Source organism: Phyllobates terribilis, unplaced genomic scaffold, assembly GCF_046119375.1.
Source record: "Phyllobates terribilis strain yellow unplaced genomic scaffold, ASM4611937v1 Scaffold_41__1_contigs__length_11206878, whole genome shotgun sequence".
Lineage (NCBI taxonomy): Eukaryota > Metazoa > Chordata > Amphibia > Anura > Dendrobatidae > Phyllobates > Phyllobates terribilis.
In genome coordinates, this window is record NW_027362801.1 from 9103812 (window position 1) to 9126326 (window position 22515).

A 22515-nucleotide genomic window follows, 5' to 3' on the forward strand; every position below is an offset into this window, starting at 1 on the left:
AAAAAAATTTTTTTTTGGACTTAGTCATTTTTCCGGTGTTTATCAGACTTTCAGATAGGGGAAATGTCAGTGAGCGTTTCAATTTCAGTTCCAGAGTGATTCGCCCGATGAGTCCTTTTTATTTAGATATAGTCCTTTATATTGAGATATTTAGTCGTTTTCAGCCAATTTTCTGAATTTTTGAAAATTTCACTTTTTTGTGAAAATATCCACTAAATGAGGGAATAATATGTGTGAGGGTACCCCAGGAGAGTTCCAAATGTGTGTGGGTAGAATCTATATCGCACGGGGTAAAATTGAAAAAAGTTTAAAAAATTTTTTTTTTGGACTTAGTCATTTTTCCGGCGTTTATCAGACTTTCAGATAGGGGAAATGTCAGTGAGCGTTCCGATTTCAGTTCCAGAGCGATTCGCCCGATGAGTCCTTCATCTTTAGTCGTTTTCAGCCAATTTTCTGAATTTTTGAAAATTTCACTTTTTTGTGAAAATATCCACTAAATGAGGGAATAATATGTGTGAGGGTACCACAGGAGAGTTCCAAATGTGTGTGGGTAGAATATATATCGCACGGGGGTAAAATTGAAAATAGTTGAAAAAAATTTTTGTTTTGGACTTAGTCATTTTTTCGGTGTTTATCAGACTTTCAGATAGGGGAAATGTCAGTGAGCGTTTCGATTTCAGTACCAGAGTGATTCGCCCGATGAGTCCTTTATATTTATATATAGTCCTTTATATTGAGATATTTAGTCGTTTTCAGCCAATTTTCTGAATTTTTGAAAATTTCACTTTTTTGTGAAAATATCCACTAAATGAGGGAATAATATGTGTGAGGGTACCCCAGGAGAGTTCCAAATGTGTGTGGGTAGAATATATATCGCACGGGGGTAAAATTGAAAAAAGTTTAAAAAATTTTTTTTTTGGACTTAGTCATTTTTCCGGCGTTTATCAGACTTTCAGATAGGGGAAATGTCAGTGAGTGTTCCGATTTCAGTTCCAGAGCGATTCGCCCGATGAGTCCTTCATATTTAGTCGTTTTCAGCCAATTTTCTGAAAATTTCACTTTTTTGTGAAAATATCCACTAAATGAGGGAATAATATGTGTGAGGGTACCCCAGGAGAGTTCCAAATGTGTGTGGGTAGAATATATATCCACAGGGGTAAAATTGAAAAAAGTTTAAAAAATTTTTTTTTGGACTTAGTCATTTTTCCGGCGTTTATCAGACTTTCAGATAGGGGAAATGTCAGTGAGCGTTCCGATTTCAGTTCCAGAGCGATTCGCCCGATGAGTCCTTCATATTTAGTCGTTTTCAGCCAATTTTCTGAATTTTTGAAAATTTCACTTTTTTGTGAAAATATCCACTAAATGAGGGAATAATATGTGTGAGGGTACCCCAGGAGAGTTCCAAATGTGTGTGGGTAGAATATATATCCACAGGGGTAAAATTTAAAAAAGTTTAAAAAAATTTTTTGAGGGACTTATTCATTTTTCCGGCGTTTATCAAACTTTCAGATAGGGGAAATGTCAGTGAGCATTCCGATTTCAGTTCCAGAGCGATTCGCCCGAAGAGTCCTTCATATTTAGTCATTTTCAGCCAATTTTCTGAATTTTTGAAAATTTCACTTTTTTGTGAAAATATCCACTAAATGAGGAATAATATGTGTGAGGGTACCCCAGGAGAGTTCCAAATGTGTGTGGTTTGAATATATATCCCACAGGGGTAAAATTGAAAAAAGTTGAAAAAAAATTTTTTTTGGACTTAGTCATTTTTCCGGCGTTTATCAGACTTTCAGATTGGGGAAATGTCAGTGAGCGTTCTGATTTCAGTTCGAGAGCGATTCGGCTGTTGAGTCCTTCATATTTAGTCGTTTTCAGCCAATTTTCTGAAAATTTCACTTTTTTGTGAAAATATCCACTAAATGAGGGAATAATATGTGTGAGGGTACCCCAGGAGAGTTCCAAATGTGTGTGGGTAGAATATATATCCACAGGGGTAAAATTGAAAAAAGTTTAAAAAATTTTTTTTTTGGACTTAGTCATTTTTCCGGTGTTTATCAGACTTTCAGATAGGGGAAATGTCAGTGAGCGTTCCGATTTCAGTTCCAGAGCGATTCGCCCGATGAGTCCTTCATATTTTGTCGTTTTCAGCCAATTTTCTGAGTTTTTGAAAATTTCACTTTTTTGTGAAAATATCCACTAAATGAGGGAATAATATGTGTGAGGGTACCCCAGGAGAGTTCCAAATGTGTGTGGGTAGAATATATATCCACAGGGGTAAAATTGAAAAAAGTTGAAAAAAATTTTTTGAGGGACTTAGTCATTTTTCCACGTTTATCAAACTTTCAGATAGGGGAAATGTCAGTGAGCATTCCGATTTCAGTTCCAGAGCGATTCGCCCGAAGAGTCTTTCATATTTAGTCATTTTCAGCCAATTTTCTGAATTTTTGAAAATTTCACTTTTTTGTGAAAATATCCACTAAATGAGGGAATAATATGTGTGAGGGTACCCCAGGAGAGTTCCAAATGTGTGTGGTTTGAATATATATCCCACAGTGGTAAAATTGAAAAAAGTTTAAAAAAAATTTTTTTGGACTTAGTCATTTTTCCGCCGTTTATCAGACTTTCAGATAGGGGAAATGTCAGTGAGCGTTCCGATTTCAGTTCCAGAGCGATTCGCCCGATGAGTCCTTCATATTTTGTCGTTTTCAGCCAATTTTCTGAGTTTTTGAAAATTTCACTTTTTTGTGAAAATATCCACTAAATGAGGGAATAATATGTGTGAGGGTACCCCAGGAGAGTTCCAAATGTGTGTGGGTAGAATATATATCGCACGGGGTAAAATTGAAAAAAGTTGAAAAAATTTTTTTGGGGGACTTAGTCATTTTTCCGGCGTTTATCAGACTTTCAGATAGGGGAAATGTCAGTGAGCGTTCTGATTTCAGTACCAGAGGGATTCGCCCGATGAGTCCTTCATATTTAGTCCTTTTCAGCCAATTTTCTGAATTCATGAAAATTTCACTTTTTTGTGAAAATATCCACTAAATGAGGGAACAATATGTGTGAGGGTACCCCAGGAGAGTTCCAAATGTGTATGGGTAGAATATATATCGCACGGGGGTAAAATTGAAAAAAGTTGAAAAAAATTTTTTTTTGGACTTAGTCATTTTTCCGGTGTTTATCAGACTTTCAGATAGGGGAAATGTCAGTGAGCGTTTCAATTTCAGTTCCAGAGTGATTCGCCCGATGAGTCCTTTTTATTTAGATATAGTCCTTTATATTGAGATATTTAGTCGTTTTCAGCCAATTTTCTGAATTTTTGAAAATTTCACTTTTTTGTGAAAATATCCACTAAATGAGGGAATAATATGTGTGAGGGTACCCCAGGAGAGTTCCAAATGTGTGTGGGTAGAATCTATATCGCACGGGGTAAAATTGAAAAAAGTTTAAAAAATTTTTTTTTTGGACTTAGTCATTTTTCCGGCGTTTATCAGACTTTCAGATAGGGGAAATGTCAGTGAGCGTTCCGATTTCAGTTCCAGAGTGATTCGCCCGATGAGTCCTTCATCTTTAGTCGTTTTCAGCCAATTTTCTGAATTTTTGAAAATTTCACTTTTTTGTGAAAATATCCACTAAATGAGGGAATAATATGTGTGAGGGTACCACAGGAGAGTTCCAAATGTGTGTGGGTAGAATATATATCGCACGGGGGTAAAATTGAAAATAGTTGAAAAAAATTTTTGTTTTGGACTTAGTCATTTTTCCGGTGTTTATCAGACTTTCAGATAGGGGAAATGTCAGTGAGCGTTTCGATTTCAGTACCAGAGTGATTCGCCCGATGAGTCCTTTATATTTATATATAGTCCTTTATATTGAGATATTTAGTCGTTTTCAGCCAATTTTCTGAATTTTTGAAAATTTCACTTTTTTGTGAAAATATCCACTAAATGAGGGAATAATATGTGTGAGGGTACCCCAGGAGAGTTCCAAATGTGTGTGGGTAGAATATATATCGCACGGGGGTAAAATTGAAAAAAGTTTAAAAAATTTTTTTTTTGGACTTAGTCATTTTTCCGGCGTTTATCAGACTTTCAGATAGGGGAAATGTCAGTGAGTGTTCCGATTTCAGTTCCAGAGCGATTCGCCCGATGAGTCCTTCATATTTAGTCGTTTTCAGCCAATTTTCTGAAAATTTCACTTTTTTGTGAAAATATCCACTAAATGAGGGAATAATATGTGTGAGGGTACCCCAGGAGAGTTCCAAATGTGTGTGGGTAGAATATATATCCACAGGGGTAAAATTGAAAAAAGTTTAAAAAATTTTTTTTTGGACTTAGTCATTTTTCCGGCGTTTATCAGACTTTCAGATAGGGGAAATGTCAGTGAGCGTTCCGATTTCAGTTCCAGAGCGATTCGCCCGATGAGTCCTTCATATTTAGTCGTTTTCAGCCAATTTTCTGAATTTTTGAAAATTTCACTTTTTTGTGAAAATATCCACTAAATGAGGGAATAATATGTGTGAGGGTACCCCAGGAGAGTTCCAAATGTGTGTGGGTAGAATATATATCCACAGGGGTAAAATTTAAAAAAGTTTAAAAAAATTTTTTGAGGGACTTATTCATTTTTCCGGCGTTTATCAAACTTTCAGATAGGGGAAATGTCAGTGAGCATTCCGATTTCAGTTCCAGAGCGATTCGCCCGAAGAGTCCTTCATATTTAGTCATTTTCAGCCAATTTTCTGAATTTTTGAAAATTTCACTTTTTTGTGAAAATATCCACTAAATGAGGAATAATATGTGTGAGGGTACCCCAGGAGAGTTCCAAATGTGTGTGGTTTGAATATATATCCCACAGGGGTAAAATTGAAAAAAGTTGAAAAAAAATTTTTTTTGGACTTAGTCATTTTTCCGGCGTTTATCAGACTTTCAGATTGGGGAAATGTCAGTGAGCGTTCTGATTTCAGTTCGAGAGCGATTCGGCTGTTGAGTCCTTCATATTTAGTCGTTTTCAGCCAATTTTCTGAAAATTTCACTTTTTTGTGAAAATATCCACTAAATGAGGGAATAATATGTGTGAGGGTACCCCAGGAGAGTTCCAAATGTGTGTGGGTAGAATATATATCCACAGGGGTAAAATTGAAAAAAGTTTAAAAAATTTTTTTTTTGGACTTAGTCATTTTTCCGCTGTTTATCAGACTTTCAGATAGGGGAAATGTCAGTGAGCGTTCCGATTTCAGTTCCAGAGCGATTCGCCCGATGAGTCCTTCATATTTTGTCGTTTTCAGCCAATTTTCTGAGTTTTTGAAAATTTCACTTTTTTGTGAAAATATCCACTAAATGAGGGAATAATATGTGTGAGGGTATCCCAGGAGAGTTCCAAATGTGTGTGGTTTGAATATATATCCCACAGGGGTAAAATTGAAAAAAGTTTAAAAAAAATTTTTTTGGACTTAGTCATTTTTCCGCCGTTTATCAGACTTTCAGATAGGGGAAATGTCAGTGAGCGTTCCGATTTCAGTTCCAGAGTCATTCGCCCGATGAGTCCTTCATATTTAGTCGTTTTCAGCCAATTTTCTGAATTTTTGAAAATTTCACTTTTTTGTGAAAATATCCACTAAATGAGGGAATAATATGTGTGAGGGTACCCCAGGAGAGTTCCAAATGTGTGTGGGTAGAATATATATCGCACGGGGTAAAATTGAAAAAAGTTGAAAAAATTTTTTTGGGGGACTTAGTCATTTTTCCGGCGTTTATCAGACTTTCAAATAGGGGAAATGTCAGTGAGCGTTCTGATTTCAGTACCAGAGGGATTCGCCCGATGAGTCCTTCATATTTAGTCCTTTTCAGCCAATTTTCTGAATTCATGATAATTTCACTTTTTTGTGAAAATATCCACTAAATGAGGGAATAATATGTGTGAGGGTACCCCAGGAGAGTTCCAAATGTGTGTGGGTAGAATATATATCGCACGGGGGTAAAATTGAAAAAAGTTTAAAAAATTTTTTTTTTGGACTTAGTCATTTTTCCGGCGTTTATCAGACTTTCAGAATGGGGAAATGTCAGTGAGTGTTCCGATTTCAGTTCCAGAGCGATTCGCCCGATGAGTCCTTCATATTTAGTCGTTTTCAGCCAATTTTCTGAATTTTTGAAAATTTCACTTTTTTGTGAAAATATCCACTAAATGAGGGAATAATATGTGTGAGGGTACCCCAGGAGAGTTCCAAATGTGTGTGGGTAGAATATATATCCACAGGGGTAAAATTGAAAAAAGTTGAAAAAATTTTTTTGGGGGATTTAGTCATTTTTCCGGCGTTTATCAGACTTTCAGATAGGGGAAATGTCAGTGAGCGTTCCGATTTCAGTTCCAGAGCGATTCGCCCGATGAGTCCTTCATATTTAGTCGTTTTCAGCCAATTTTCTGAATTTTTGAAAATTTCACTTTTTTGTGAAAATATCCACTAAATGAGGGAATAATATGTGTGAGGGTACCCCAGGAGAGTTCCAAATGTGTGTGGTTTGAATATATATCCCACAGGGGTAAAATTGAAAAAAGTTGAAAAAAAATTTTTTTTGGACTTAGTCATTTTTCCGGCGTTTATCAGACTTTCAGATTGGGGAAATGTCAGTGAGCGTTCCGATTTCAGTTCGAGAGCGATTCGGCTGTTGAGTCCTTCATATTTAGTCGTTTTCAGCCAATTTTCTGAAAATTTCACTTTTTTGTGAAAATATCCACTAAATGAGGGAATAATATGTGTGAGGGTACCCCAGGAGAGTTCCAAATGTGTGTGGGTAGAATATATATCCACAGGGGTAAAATTGAAAAAAGTTGAAAAAAATTTTTTGAGGGACTTAGTCATTTTTCCGGCGTTTATCAAACTTTCAGATAGGGGAAATGTCAGTGAGCATTCCGATTTCAGTTCCAGAGCGATTCGCCCGAAGAGTCCTTCATATTTAGTCATTTTCAGCCAATTTTCTGAATTTTTGAAAATTTCACTTTTTTGTGAAAATATCCACTAAATAAGGGAATAATATGTGTGAGGGTACCCCAGGAGAGTTCCAAATGTGTGTGGTTTGAATATATATCCCACAGGGGAAAAATTGAAAAAAGTTTAAAAAAATTTTTTTTGGACTTAGTCATTTTTCCGCCGTTTATCAGACTTTCAGATAGGGGAAATGTCAGTGAGCGTTCCGATTTCAGTTCCAGAGTGATTCGCCCGATGAGTCCTTCATATTTAGTCGTTTTCAGCCAATTTTCTGAATTTTTGAAAATTTCACTTTTTTGTGAAAATATCCACTAAATGAGGGAATAATATGTGTGAGGGTACCCCAGGAGAGTTCCAAATGTGTGTGGGTAGAATATATATCCACAGGGGTAAAATTGAAAAAAGTTTAAAAAATTTTTTGGGGGGATTTAGTCATTTTTCCGGCGTTTATCAGACTTTCAGATAGGGGAAATGTCAGTGAGCGTTCCGATTTCAGTTCCAGAGCGATTCGCCCGATGAGTCCTTCATATTTAGTCGTTTTCAGCCAATTTTCTGAGTTTTTGAAAATTTCACTTTTTTGTGAAAATATCCACTAAATGAGGGAATAATATGTGTGAGGGTACCCCAGGAGAGTTCCAAATGTGTGTGGGTAGAATATATATCCACAGGGGTAAAATTGAAAAAAGATGAAAAAAATTTTTTGGGGGGATTTAGTCATTTTTCCGGCGTTTATCAGACTTTCAGATAGGGGAAATGTCAGTGAGCGTTCCGATTTCAGTTCCAGAGCGATTCGCCCGAAGAGTCCTTCATATTTAGTCATTTTCAGCCAATTTTCTGAATTTTTGAAAATTTCACTTTTTTGTGAAAATATCCACTAAATGAGGGAATAATATGTGTGAGGGTACCCCAGGAGAGTTCCAAATGTGTGTGGTTTGAATATATATCCCACAGGGGAAAAATTGAAAAAAGTTTAAAAAAAAATTTTTTGGGACTTAGTCATTTTTCCGGCGTTTATCAGACTTTCAGATAGGGGAAATGTCAGTGAGCGTTCCGATTTCAGTTCCAGAGCGATTCGCCCGATGAGTCCTTCATATTTAGTCGTTTTCAGCCAATTTTCTGAGTTTTTGAAAATTTTACTTTTTTGTGAAAATATCCACTAAATGAGGGAATAATATGTGTGAGGGTACCCCAGGAGAGTTCCAAATGTGTGTGGGTAGAATATATATCCACAGGGGTAAAATTGAAAAAAGTTGAAAAAATTTTTTTGAGGGACTTAGTCATTTTTCCGGCGTTTATCAAACTTTCAGATAGGGGAAATGTCAGTGAGCATTCCGATTTCAGTTCCAGAGCGATTCGCCCGAAGAGTCCTTCATATTTAGTCATTTTCAGCCAATTTTCTGAATTTTTGAAAATTTCACTTTTTTGTGAAAATATCCACTAAATGAGGGAATAATATGTGTGAGAGTACCCCAGGAGAGTTCCAAATGTGTGTGGGTAGAATATATATCGCACGGGGGTAAAATTGAAAATAGTTGAAAAAAATTTTTGTTTTGGACTTAGTCATTTTTCCGGTGTTTATCAGACTTTCAGATAGGGGAAATGTCAGTGAGCGTTTCGATTTCAGTACCAGAGTGATTCGCCCGATGAGTCCTTTATATTTATATATAGTCCTTTATATTGAGATATTTAGTCGTTTTCAGCCAATTTTCTGAATTTTTGAAAATTTCACTTTTTTGTGAAAATATCCACTAAATAAGGAAATAATATGTGTGAGGGTACCCCAGGAGAGTTCCAAATGTGTGTGGGTAGAATATATATTGCACGGGGGTAAAATTGAAAAAAGTTGAAAAAAAATTTTTTTTGGACTTAGTCATTTTTCCGGTGTTTATCAGACTTTCAGATAGGGGAAATGTCAGTGAGCGTTTCGATTTCAGTTCCAGAGTGATTCGCCCGATGAGTCCTTCATATTTAGTCGTTTTCAGCCAATTTTCTGAATTTTTGAAAATTTCACTTTTTTGTGATAATATCCACTAAATGAGGGAATAATATGTGTGAGGGTACCCCAGGAGAGTTCCAAATGTGTGTGGGTAGAATATATATCCACAGGGGTAAAATTGAAAAAAGTTGAAAAATTTTTTTGGGGGGATTTAGTCATTTTTCCGGCGTTTATCAGACTTTCAGATAGGGGAAATGTCAGTGAGCGTTCCGATTTCAGTTCCAGAGCGATTCGCCCGATGAGTCCTTCATATTTAGTCGTTTTCAGCCAATTTTCTGAATTTTTGAAAATTTCACTTTTTTGTGAAAATATCCACTAAATGAGGGAATAATATGTGTGAGGGTACCCCAGGAGAGTTCCAAATGTGTGTGGGTAGAATATATATCGCACGGGGTAAAATTGAAAAAAGTTGAAAAAATTTTTTGGGGGGAATTAGTCATTTTTCCGGCGTTTATCAGACTTTCAGATAGGGGAAATGTCAGTGAGCGTTCTGATTTCAGTACCAGAGGGATTCGCCCGATGAGTCCTTCATATTTAGTCCTTTTAAGCCAATTTTCTGAATTTATGAAAATTTCACTTTTTTGTGAAAATATCCACTAAATGAGGGAATAACATGTGTGAGGGTACCCCAGGAGAGTTCCAAATGTGTGTGGGTAGAATATATATCCCACGGGGGTAAAATTGAAAAAAGGTAAAAAAAATTTTTTGTTGGACTTAGTCATTTTTCCGGCGTTTATCAGACTTTCAGATAGGGGAAATGTCAGTGAGCGTTCTGATTTCAGTACCAGAGCGATTCGCCCGATGAGTCCTTCATATTTAGTCGTTTTCAGCCAATTTTCTGAATTTTTGAAAATTTCACTTTTTTGTGAAAATATCCACTAAATAAGGGAATAATATGTGTGAGGGTACCCCAGGAGAGTTCCAAATGTGTGTGGGTAGAATATATATTGCACGGGGGTAAAATTGAAAAAAGTTGAAAAAAAAATTTTTTTGGACTTAGTCATTTTTCCGGTGTTTATCAGACTTTCAGATAGGGGAAATGTCAGTGAGCTTTTCGATTTCAGTTCCAGAGTGATTCGCCCGATGAGTCCTTCATATTTAGTCGTTTTCAGCCAATTTTCTGAATTTTTGAAAATGTCACTTTTTTGTGAAAATATCCACTAAATGAGGGAATAATATGTGTGAGGGTACCCCAGGAGAGTTCCAAATGTGTGTGGGTAGAATATATATCCAAAGGGGTAAAACTGAAAAAAGTTTAAAAAAATTTTTTGAGGGACTTAGTCATTTTTCCGGCGTTTATCAAACTTTCAGATAGGGGAAATGTCAGTGAGCATTCCGATTTCAGTTCCAGAGCGATTCGCCCGATGAGTCCTTCATATTTAGTCGTTTTCAGCCAATTTTCTGAGTTTTTGAAAATTTCACTTTTTTGTGAAAATATCCACTAAATGAGGGAATAATATGTGTGAGGCTACCCCAGGAGAGCTCCAAATGTGTGTGGGTAGAATATATATCCACAGGGGTAAAATTGAAAAAAGATGAAAAAAATTTTTTGGGGGGATTTAGTCATTTTTCCGGCGTTTATCAGACTTTCAGATAGGGGAAATGTCAGTGAGCGTTCCGATTTCAGTTCCAGAGCGATTCGCCCGATGAGTCCTTCATATTTAGTCGTTTTCAGCCAATTTTCTGAATTTTTGAAAATTTCACTTTTTTGTGAAAATATCCACTAAATGAGGGAATAATATGTGTGAGGGTACCCCAGGAGAGTTCCAAATGTGTGTGGTTTGAATATATATCCCACAGGGGTAAAATTGAAAAAAGTTGAAAAAAAATTTTTTTTGGACTTAGTCATTTTTCCGGCGTTTATCAGACTTTCAGATTGGGGAAATGTCAGTGAGCGTTCCGATTTCAGTTCCAGAGCGATTCGACTGTTGAGTCCTTCATATTTAGTCGTTTTCAGCCAATTTTTTGAAAATTTCACTTTTTTGTGAAAATATCCACTAAATGAGGGAATAATATGTGTGAGGGTACCCCAGGAGAGTTCCAAATGTGTGTGGGTAGAATATATATCCACAGGGGTAAAATTGAAAAAAGTTTAAAAAATTTTTTTTTTGGACTTAGTCATTTTTCCGGCGTTTATCAGAATTTCAGATAGGGGAAATGTCAGTGAGCGTTCCGATTTCAGTTCCAGAGCGATTCGCCCGATGAGTCCTTCATATTTAGTCGTTTTCAGCCAATTTTCTGAGTTTTTGAAAATTTCACTTTTTTGTGAAAATATCCACTAAATGAGGGAATAATATGTGTGAGGGTACCCCAGGAGAGTTCCAAATGTGTGTGGGTAGAGTATATATCCACAGGGGTAAAATTGAAAAAAGTTGAAAAAATTTTTTTGAGGGACTTAGTCATTTTTCCGGCGTTTATCAAACTTTCAGATTGGGGAAATGTCAGTGAGCGTTCCGATTTCAGTTCCAGAGCGATTCGGATGTTGAGTCCTTCATATTTAGTCGTTTTCAGCCAATTTTCTGAAAATTTCACTTTTTTGTGAAAATATCCACTAAATGAGGGAATAATATGTGTGAGGGTACCCCAGGAGAGTTCCAAATGTGTGTGGGTAGAATATATATCCACAGGGGTAAAATTGAAAAAAGTTTAAAAAATTTTTTGGGGGGATTTAGTCATTTTTCCGGCGTTTATCAGACTTTCAGATAGGGGAAATGTCAGTGAGCGTTCCGATTTCAGTTCCAGAGCGATTCGCCCGATGAGTCCTTCATATTTAGTCGTTTTCAGCCAATTTTCTGAGTTTTTGAAAATTTCACTTTTTTGTGAAAATATCCACTAAATGAGGGAATAATATGTGTGAGGGTACCCCAGGAGAGTTCCAAATGTGTGTGGGTAGAATATATATCCACAGGGGTAAAATTGAAAAAAGATGAAAAAAATTTTTTGGGGGGATTTAGTCATTTTTCCGGCGTTTATCAGACTTTCAGATAGGGGAAATGTCAGTGAGCGTTCCGATTTCAGTTCCAGAGCGATTCGCCCGATGAGTCCTTCATATTTAGTCGTTTTCAGCCAATTTTCTGAATTTTTGAAAATTTCACTTTTTTGTGAAAATATCCACTAAATGAGGGAATAATATGTGTGAGGGTACCCCAGGAGAGTTCCAAATGTGTGTGGGTAGAATATATATTGCACGGGGGTAAAATTGAAAAAAGTTGAAAAAAAAATTTTTTTGGACTTAGTCATTTTTCCGGTGTTTATCAGACTTTCAGATAGGGGAAATGTCAGTGAGCTTTTCGATTTCAGTTCCAGAGTGATTCGCCCGATGAGTCCTTCATATTTAGTCGTTTTCAGCCAATTTTCTGAATTTTTGAAAATGTCACTTTTTTGTGAAAATATCCACTAAATGAGGGAATAATATGTGTGAGGGTACCCCAGGAGAGTTCCAAATGTGTGTGGGTAGAATATATATCCAAAGGGGTAAAACTGAAAAAAGTTTAAAAAAATTTTTTGAGGGACTTAGTCATTTTTCCGGCGTTTATCAAACTTTCAGATAGGGGAAATGTCAGTGAGCATTCCGATTTCAGTTCCAGAGCGATTCGCCCGATGAGTCCTTCATATTTAGTCGTTTTCAGCCAATTTTCTGAGTTTTTGAAAATTTCACTTTTTTGTGAAAATATCCACTAAATGAGGGAATAATATGTGTGAGGCTACCCCAGGAGAGCTCCAAATGTGTGTGGGTAGAATATATATCCACAGGGGTAAAATTGAAAAAAGATGAAAAAAATTTTTTGGGGGGATTTAGTCATTTTTCCGGCGTTTATCAGACTTTCAGATAGGGGAAATGTCAGTGAGCGTTCCGATTTCAGTTCCAGAGCGATTCGCCCGATGAGTCCTTCATATTTAGTCGTTTTCAGCCAATTTTCTGAATTTTTGAAAATTTCACTTTTTTGTGAAAATATCCACTAAATGAGGGAATAATATGTGTGAGGGTACCCCAGGAGAGTTCCAAATGTGTGTGGTTTGAATATATATCCCACAGGGGTAAAATTGAAAAAAGTTGAAAAAAAATTTTTTTTGGACTTAGTCATTTTTCCGGCGTTTATCAGACTTTCAGATTGGGGAAATGTCAGTGAGCGTTCCGATTTCAGTTCCAGAGCGATTCGACTGTTGAGTCCTTCATATTTAGTCGTTTTCAGCCAATTTTTTGAAAATTTCACTTTTTTGTGAAAATATCCACTAAATGAGGGAATAATATGTGTGAGGGTACCCCAGGAGAGTTCCAAATGTGTGTGGGTAGAATATATATCCACAGGGGTAAAATTGAAAAAAGTTTAAAAAATTTTTTTTTTGGACTTAGTCATTTTTCCGGCGTTTATCAGAATTTCAGATAGGGGAAATGTCAGTGAGCGTTCCGATTTCAGTTCCAGAGCGATTCGCCCGATGAGTCCTTCATATTTAGTCGTTTTCAGCCAATTTTCTGAGTTTTTGAAAATTTCACTTTTTTGTGAAAATATCCACTAAATGAGGGAATAATATGTGTGAGGGTACCCCAGGAGAGTTCCAAATGTGTGTGGGTAGAGTATATATCCACAGGGGTAAAATTGAAAAAAGTTGAAAAAATTTTTTTGAGGGACTTAGTCATTTTTCCGGCGTTTATCAAACTTTCAGATTGGGGAAATGTCAGTGAGCGTTCCGATTTCAGTTCCAGAGCGATTCGGATGTTGAGTCCTTCATATTTAGTCGTTTTCAGCCAATTTTCTGAAAATTTCACTTTTTTGTGAAAATATCCACTAAATGAGGGAATAATATGTGTGAGGGTACCCCAGGAGAGTTCCAAATGTGTGTGGGTAGAATATATATCCACAGGGGTAAAATTGAAAAAAGTTTAAAAAATTTTTTGGGGGGATTTAGTCATTTTTCCGGCGTTTATCAGACTTTCAGATAGGGGAAATGTCAGTGAGCGTTCCGATTTCAGTTCCAGAGCGATTCGCCCGATGAGTCCTTCATATTTAGTCGTTTTCAGCCAATTTTCTGAGTTTTTGAAAATTTCACTTTTTTGTGAAAATATCCACTAAATGAGGGAATAATATGTGTGAGGGTACCCCAGGAGAGTTCCAAATGTGTGTGGGTAGAATATATATCCACAGGGGTAAAATTGAAAAAAGTTGAAAAAATTTTTTTGAGGGACTTAGTCATTTTTCCGGCGTTTATCAAACTTTCAGATAGGGGAAATGTCAGTGAGCATTCCGATTTCAGTTCCAGAGCGATTCGCCCGAAGAGTCCTTCATATTTAGTCATTTTCAGCCAATTTTCTGAATTTTTGAAAATTTCACTTTTTTGTGAAAATATCCACTAAATGAGGGAATAATATGTGTGAGGGTACCCCAGGAGAGTTCCAAATGTGTGTGGTTTGAATATATATCCCACAGGGGAAAAATTGAAAAAAGTTTAAAAAAAAATTTTTTTGGACTTAGTCATTTTTCCGGCGTTTATCAGACTTTCAGATAGGGGAAATGTCAGTGAGCGTTCCGATTTCAGTTCCAGAGCGATTCGCCCGATGAGTCCTTCATATTTAGTCGTTTTCAGCCAATTTTCTGAGTTTTTGAAAATTTTACTTTTTTGTGAAAATATCCACTAAATGAGGGAATAATATGTGTGAGGGTACCCCAGGAGAGTTCCAAATGTGTGTGGGTAGAATATATATCCACAGGGGTAAAATTGAAAAAAGTTGAAAAAAATTTTTTGAGGGACTTAGTCATTTTTCCGGCGTTTATCAAACTTTCAGATAGGGGAAATGTCAGTGAGCATTCCGATTTCAGTTCCAGAGCGATTCGCCCGAAGAGTCCTTCATATTTAGTCATTTTCAGCCAATTTTCTGAATTTTTGAAAATTTCACTTTTTTGTGAAAATATCCACTAAATGAGGGAATAATATGTGTGAGAGTACCCCAGGAGAGTTCCAAATGTGTGTGGGTAGAATATATATCGCACGGGGGTAAAATTGAAAATAGTTGAAAAAAATTTTTGTTTTGGACTTAGTCATTGTTCCGGTGTTTATCAGACTTTCAGATAGGGGAAATGTCAGTGAGCGTTTCGATTTCAGTACCAGAGTGATTCGCCCGATGAGTCCTTTATATTTATATATAGTCCTTTATATTGAGATATTTAGTCGTTTTCAGCCAATTTTCTGAATTTTTGAAAATTTCACTTTTTTGTGAAAATATCCACTAAATAAGGGAATAATATGTGTGAGGGTAGCCCAGGAGAGTTCCAAATGTGTGTGGGTAGAATATATATTGCACGGGGGTAAAATTGAAAAAAGTTGAAAAAAAATTTTTTTTGGACTTAGTCATTTTTCCGGTGTTTATCAGACTTTCAGATAGGGGAAATGTCAGTGAGCGTTTCGATTTCAGTTCCAGAGTGATTCGCCCGATGAGTCCTTCATATTTAGTCGTTTTCAGCCAATTTTCTGAATTTTTGAAAATTTCACTTTTTTGTGATAATATCCACTAAATGAGGGAATAATATGTGTGAGGGTACCCCAGGAGAGTTCCAAATGTGTGTGGGTAGAATATATATCCACAGGGGTAAAATTGAAAAAAGTTGAAAAATTTTTTGGGGGGGATTTAGTCATTTTTCCGGCGTTTATCAGACTTTCAGATAGGGGAAATGTCAGTGAGCGTTCCGATTTCAGTTCCAGAGCGATTCGCCCGATGAGTCCTTCATATTTAGTCGTTTTCAGCCAATTTTCTGAATTTTTGAAAATTTCACTTTTTTGTGAAAATATCCACTAAATGAGGGAATAATATGTGTGAGGGTACCCCAGGAGAGTTCCAAATGTGTGTGGGTAGAATATATATCGCACGGGGTAAAATTGAAAAAAGTTGAAAAAATTTTTTGGGGGGAATTAGTCATTTTTCCGGCGTTTATCAGACTTTCAGATAGGGGAAATGTCAGTGAGCGTTCTGATTTCAGTACCAGAGGGATTCGCCCGATGAGTCCTTCATATTTAGTCCTTTTAAGCCAATTTTCTGAATTTATGAAAATTTCACTTTTTTGTGAAAATATCAACTAAATGAGGGAATAACATGTGTGAGGGTACCCCAGGAGAGTTCCAAATGTGTGTGGGTAGAATATATATCCCACGGGGGTAAAATTGAAAAAAGGTAAAAAAAATTTTTTGTTGGACTTAGTCATTTTTCCGGCGTTTATCAGACTTTCAGATAGGGGAAATGTCAGTGAGCGTTCTGATTTCAGTACCAGAGCGATTCGCCCGATGAGTCCTTCATATTTAGTCGTTTTCAGCCAATTTTCTGAATTTTTGAAAATTTCACTTTTTTGTGAAAATATCCACTAAATAAGGGAATAATATGTGTGAGGGTACCCCAGGAGAGTTCCAAATGTGTGTGGGTAGAATATATATTGCACGGGGGTAAAATTGAAAAAAGTTGAAAAAAAATTTTTTTGGACTTAGTCATTTTTCCGGCGTTTATCAGACTTTCAGATTGGGGAAATGTCAGTGAGCGTTCCGATTTCAGTTCCAGAGCGATTCGGCTGTTGAGTCCTTCATATTTAGTCGTTTTCAGCCAATTTTTTGAAAATTTCACTTTTTTGTGAAAATATCCACTAAATGAGGGAATAATATGTGTGAGGGTACCCCAGGAGAGTTCCAAATGTGTGTGGGTAGAATATATATCCACAGGGGTAAAATTGAAAAAAGTTTAAAAAATTTTTTTTTTGGACTTAGTCATTTTTCCGGCGTTTATCAGACTTTCAGATAGGGGAAATGTCAGTGAGCGTTCCGATTTCAGTTCCAGAGTGATTCGCCCGATGAGTCCTTCATATTTAGTCGTTTTCAGCCAATTTTCTGAGTTTTTGAAAATTTTACTTTTTTGTGAAAATATCCACTAAATGAGGGAATAATATGTGTGAGGGTACCCCAGGAGAGTTCCAAATGTGTGTGGGTAGAATATATATCCACAGGGGTAAAATTGAAAAAAGTTGAAAAAAATTTTTTGAGGGACTTAGTCATTTTTCCGGCGTTTATCAAACTTTCAGATAGGGGAAATGTCAGTGAGCATTCCGATTTCAGTTCCAGAGCGATTCGCCCGAAGAGTCCTTCATATTTAGTCATTTTCAGCCAATTTTCTGAATTTTTGAAAATTTCACTTTTTTGTGAAAATATCCACTAAATGAGGGAATAATATGTGTGAGGGTACCCCAGGAGAGTTCCAAATGTGTGTGGGTAGAATATATATCGCACGGGGGTAAAATTGAAAATAGTTGAAAAAAATTTTTGTTTTGGACTTAGTCATTTTTCCGGTGTTTATCAGACTTTCAGATAGGGGAAATGTCAGTGAGCGTTTCGATTTCAGTACCAGAGTGATTCGCCCGATGAGTCCTTTATATTTATATATAGTCCTTTATATTGAGATATTTAGTCGTTTTCAGCCAATTTTCTGAATTTTTGAAAATTTCACTTTTTTGTGAAAATATCCACTAAATAAGGGAATAATATGTGTGAGGGTACCCCAGGAGAGTTCCAAATGTGTGTGGGTAGAATATATATTGCACGGGGGTAAAATTGAAAAAAGTTGAAAAAAAATTTTTTTTGGACTTAGTCATTTTTCCGGTGTTTATCAGACTTTCAGATAGGGGAAATGTCAGTGAGCGTTTCGATTTCAGTTCTAGAGTGATTCGCCCGATGAGTCCTTCATATTTAGTCGTTTTCAGCCAATTTTCTGAATTTTTGAAAATTTCACTTTTTTGTGATAATATCCACTAAATGAGGGAATAATATGTGTGAGGGTACCCCAGGAGAGTTCCAAATGTGTGTGGGTAGAATATATATCCACAGGGGTAAAATTGAAAAAAGTTGAAAAAATTTTTTGGGGGGATTTAGTCATTTTTCCGGCGTTTATCAGACTTTCAGATAGGGGAAATGTCAGTGAGCGTTCCGATTTCAGTTCCAGAGCGATTCGCCCGATGAGTCCTTCATATTTAGTCGTTTTCAGCCAATTTTCTGAATTTTTGAAAATTTCACTTTTTTGTGAAAATATCCACTAAATGAGGGAATAATATGTGTGAGGGTACCCCAGGAGAGTTCCAAATGTGTGTGGTTTGAATATATATCCCACAGGGGTAAAATTGAAAAAAGTTGAAAAAAAATTTTTTTTGGACTTAGTCATTTTTCCGGCGTTTATCAGACTTTCAGATTGGGGAAATGTCAGTGAGCGTTCCGATTTCAGTTCGAGAGCGATTCGGCTGTTGAGTCCTTCATATTTAGTCGTTTTCAGCCAATTTTCTGAAAATTTCACTTTTTTGTGAAAATATCCACTAAATGAGGGAATAATATGTGTGAGGGTACCCCAGGAGAGTTCCAAATGTGTGTGGGTAGAATCTATATCGCACGGGGGTAAAATTGAAAAAAGTTTAAAAAATTTTTTTTTTGGACTTAGTCATTTTTCCGGCGTTTATCAGACTTTCAGATAGGGGAAATGTCAGTGAGCGTTCCGATTTCAGTTCCAGAGTGATTCGCCCGATGAGTCCTTCATATTTAGTCGTTTTCAGCCAATTTTCTGAATTTTTGAAAATTTCACTTTTTTGTGAAAATATCCACTAAATGAGGGAATAATATGTGTGAGGGTACCCCAGGAGAGTTGCAAATGTGTGTGGGTAGAATATATATCGCACGGGGGTAAAATTGAAAATAGTTGAAAAAAATTTTTGTTTTGGACTTAGTCATTTTTCCGGTGATTATCAGACTTTCAGATAGGGGAAATGTCAGTGAGCGTTTCGATTTCAGTACCAGAGTGATTCGCCCGATGAGTCCTTTATATTTATATATAGTCCTTTATATTGAGATATTTAGTCGTTTTCAGCCAATTTTCAGAATTTTTGAAAATTTCACTTTTTTGTGAAAATATCCACTAAATGAGGGAATAATATGTGTGAGGGTACCCCAGGAGAGTTCCAAATGTGTGTGGGTAGAATATATATCGCACGGGGGTAAAATTGAAAAAAGTTTAAAAAATTTTTTTTTTGGACTTAGTCATTTTTCCGCCGTTTATCAGACTTTCAGATAGGGGAAATGTCAGTGAGCGTTCTGATTTCAGTACCAGAGGGATTCGCCCGATGAGTCCTTCATATTTAGTCCTTTTCAGCCAATTTTCTGAATTCATGAAAATTTCACTTTTTTGTGAAAATATCAACTAAATGAGGGAATAATATGTGTGAGGGTACCCCAGGAGAGTTCCAAATGTGTGTGGGTAGAATATATATCGCACGGGGGTAAAATTGAAAAAAGTTGAAAAAAATTTTTTTTTGGACTTAGTCATTTTTCCGGTGTTTATCAGACTTTCAGATAGGGGAAATGTCAGTGAGCGTTTCAATTTCAGTTCCAGAGTGATTCGCCCGATGAGTCCTTTTTATTTAGATATAGTCCTTTATATTGAGATATTTAGTCGTTTTCAGCCAATTTTCTGAATTTTTGAAAATTTCACTTTTTTGTGAAAATATCCACTAAATGAGGGAATAATATGTGTGAGGGTACCCCAGGAGAGTTCCAAATGTGTGTGGGTAGAATATATATCGCACGGGGGTAAAATTGAAAAAAGTTTAAAAAATTTTTTTTTTGGACTTAGTCATTTTTCCGGCGTTTATCAGACTTTCAGATAGGGGAAATGTCAGTGAGCGTTCCGATTTCAGTTCCAGAGCGATTCGCCCGATGAGTCCTTCATATTTAGTCGTTTTCAGCCAATTTTCTGAATTTTTGAAAATTTCACTTTTTTGTGAAAATATCCACTAAATGAGGGAATAATATGTGTGAGGGTACCCCAGGAGAGTTCCAAATGTGTGTGGGTAGAATATATATCGCACGGGGGTAAAATTGAAAATAGTTGAAAAAAATTTTTGTTTTGGACTTAGTCATTTTTCCGGTGTTTATCAGACTTTCAGATAGGGGAAATGTCAGTGAGCGTTTCGATTTCAGTACCAGAGTGATTCGCCCGATGAGTCCTTTATATTTATATATAGTCCTTTATATTGAGATATTTAGTCGTTTTCAGCCAATTTTCAGAATTTTTGAAAATTTCACTTTTTTGTGAAAATATCCACTAAATGAGGGAATAATATGTGTGAGGGTACCCCAGGAGAGTTCCAAATGTGTGTGGGTAGAATATATATCGCACGGGGGTAAAATTGAAAAAAGTTTAAAAAATTTTTTTTTTGGACTTAGTCATTTTTCCGGCGTTTATCAGACTTTCAGATAGGGGAAATGTCAGTGAGTGTTCCGATTTCAGTTCCAGAGCGATTCGCCCGATGAGTCCTTCATATTTAGTCGTTTTCAGCCAATTTTCTGAAAATTTCACTTTTTTGTGAAAATATCCACTAAATGAGGGAATAATATGTGTGAGGGTACCCCAGGAGAGTTCCAAATGTGTGTGGGTAGAATATATATCCACAGGGGTAAAATTGAAAAAAGTTTAAAAAATTTTTTTTTGGACTTAGTCATTTTTCCGGCGTTTATCAGACTTTCAGATAGGGGAAATGTCAGTGAGCGTTCTGATTTCAGTTCCAGAGCGATTCGCCCGATGAGTCCTTCATATTTAGTCGTTTTCAGCCAATTTTCTGAGTTTTTGAAAATTTCACTTTTTTGTGAAAATATCCACTAAATGAGGGAATAATATGTGTGAGGGTACCCCAGGAGAGTTCCAAATGTGTGTGGGTAGAATATATATCCACAGGGGTAAAATTGAAAAAAGTTGAAAAAAATTTTTTGAGAGACTTAGTCATTTTTCCGGCGTTTATCAAACTTTCAGATAGGGGAAATGTCAGTGAGCATTCCGATTTCAGTTCCAGAGCGATTCGCCCCAAGAGTCCTTCATATTTAGTCATTTTCAGCCAATTTTCTGAATTTTTGAAAATTTCACTTTTTTGTGAAAATATCCACTAAATGAGGGAATAATATGTGTGAGGGTACCCCAGGAGAGTTCCAAATGTGTGTGGGTAGAATATATATCGCACGGGGTAAAATTGAAAAAAGTTGAAAAAATTTTTTTGGGGGACTTAGTCATTTTTCCGGCGTTTATCAGACTTTCAGAATGGGGAAATGTCAGTGACTGTTCCGATTTCAGTTCCACAGCGATTCGCCCGATGAGTCCTTCATATTTAGTCGTTTTCAGCCAATTTTCTGAATTTTTGAAAATTTCACTTTTTTGTGAAAATATCCACTAAATAAGGGAATAATATGTGTGAGGGTACCCCAGGAGAGTTCCAAATGTGTGTGGGTAGAATATATATTGCACGGGGGTAAAACTGAAAAAAGTTTAAAAAAATTTTTTGAGGGACTTAGTCATTTTTCCGGCGTTTATCAAACTTTCAGATAGGGGAAATGTCAGTGAGCATTCCGATTTCAGTTCCAGAGCGATTCGCCCGATGAGTCCTTCATATTTAGTCGTTTTCAGCCAATTTTCTGAATTTTTGAAAATTTCACTTTTTTGTGAAAATATCCACTAAATGAGGGAATAATATGTGTGAGGGTACCCCAGGAGAGTTCCAAATGTGTGTGGGTAGAATATATATCCACAGGGGTAAAATTGAAAAAAGTTGAAAAATTTTTTTGGGGGGATTTAGTCATTTTTCCGGCGTTTATCAGACTTTCAGATAGGGGAAATGTCAGTGAGCGTTCCGATTTCAGTTCCAGAGCGATTCGCCCGATGAGTCCTTCATATTTAGTCGTTTTCAGCCAATTTTCTGAATTTTTGAAAATTTCACTTTTTTGTGAAAATATCCACTAAATGAGGGAATAATATGTGTGAGGGTACCCCAGGAGAGTTCCAAATGTGTGTGGTTTGAATATATATCCCACAGGGGTAAAATTGAAAAAAGTTGAAAAAAAATTTTTTTTGGACTTAGTCATTTTTCCGGCGTTTATCAGACTTTCAGATTGGGGAAATGTCAGTGAGCGTTCCGATTTCAGTTCGAGAGCGATTCGGCTGTTGAGTCCTTCATATTTAGTCGTTTTCAGCCAATTTTCTGAAAATTTCACTTTTTTGTGAAAATATCCACTAAATGAGGGAATAATATGTGTGAGGGTACCCCAGGAGAGTTCCAAATGTGTGTGGGTAGAATATATAACCACAGGGGTAAAATTGAAAAAAGTTGAAAAAAATTTTTTGAGGGACTTAGTCACTTTTCCGGCGTTTATCAAACTTTCAGATAGGGGAAATGTCAGTGAGCATTCCGATTTCAGTTCCAGAGCGATTCGCCCGAAGAGTCCTTCATATTTAGTCATTTTCAGCCAATTTTCTGAATTTTTGAAAATTTCACTTTTTTGTGAAAATATCCACTAAATGAGGGAATAATATGTGTGAGGGTACCCCAGGAGAGTTCCAAATGTGTGTGGGTAGAATATATATCGCACGGGGGTAAAATTGAAAAAAGTTTAAAAAATTTTTTTTTTGGACTTAGTCATTTTTCCGGCGTTTATCAGACTTTCAGAATGGGGAAATGTCAGTGAGTGTTCCGATTTCAGTTCCAGAGCGATT